This window comes from Pteropus alecto, unplaced genomic scaffold (assembly GCF_000325575.1).
Source record: "Pteropus alecto unplaced genomic scaffold, ASM32557v1 scaffold146, whole genome shotgun sequence".
Taxonomy (NCBI): Eukaryota; Metazoa; Chordata; class Mammalia; order Chiroptera; family Pteropodidae; genus Pteropus; species Pteropus alecto.
Window position 1 is genome coordinate 21074736 of NW_006442107.1, and position 859 is coordinate 21075594.

The 859-nt window shown below is 38.6% G+C and overlaps 1 pseudogene; it reads left to right on the forward strand.

Moving 5' to 3' along the window:
- Positions 1-714: 714 nt before the first annotated feature.
- On the forward strand, positions 715-833 carry LOC112469293 (annotated as a pseudogene).
- Positions 834-859: the final 26 nt, after the last annotated feature.

Sequence of the window (859 nt, forward strand, 5' to 3'; positions counted from 1 at the left end):
TGACCTTATAATCTTTTCCCTACTGCCATTATAATTTCAAAATCAGAGTTATTTCCCATAGCTTCAGGGTGGGGGGCAGACTATATACACTCACTCAGTCTTCCCTTCCAATAAATTTCTGCCTTTGTCCAGTTTGCATTAAACACTCTCCACCCCCAACCCATAGCCCTGCCCACTTCTTGAAACTTTTCTTCCAAGCAAAGCTAGTCAAATGATTAATCGAAAAGATTTCTGCACTGTCACTAAAAGTCTTTGTAGTAATATTAAAAATACAGAAAAGGAATGATTTACCTAAACCAAAAACATGGACAAAGCAGCAAGACTGCATCTAGGTGGTAATTCACAGGGCCCATGGAAGAGCCACCTGACAACGTGAGGCCACAGGTCACTCCTTTCTCAATCCCCACTCCAAGGTGTGAACATCTTTTGTGTATGTGTCACTGCTCTTCTTGGTCTACTCTCTCCCTGTGTGATCTCATCCATCAGATGAAAAAAGCAAATAAAGCCTATAATTCCTAGAACGATATGGGTTTCATGTTACTAATTATACTTGGAGAGTTTGTTAGTACTCATAAGAACTAAATTAAATAAAAATGCATATAAAATAACTGGCATACAATAGAGAATCATTTATTAGCAATCTTAAATCTCTCAACCACCATGGGTTTTTAAAAATATTTACTTTGGATTTTGTCTAATTAAAAGTCATGGAAAGTCTATGGCCATGCTACCCTGAACGACCCCGATCTCATCTGATCTCAGAAGCTAAGCAGGGTCAGGCCTGGTTAGTTCTTGCATGGGAGGCCACCTAGGAAGACCAGGTGCTGTAGGCATTAAAAAAAAAATTAAAAAGAAAAAA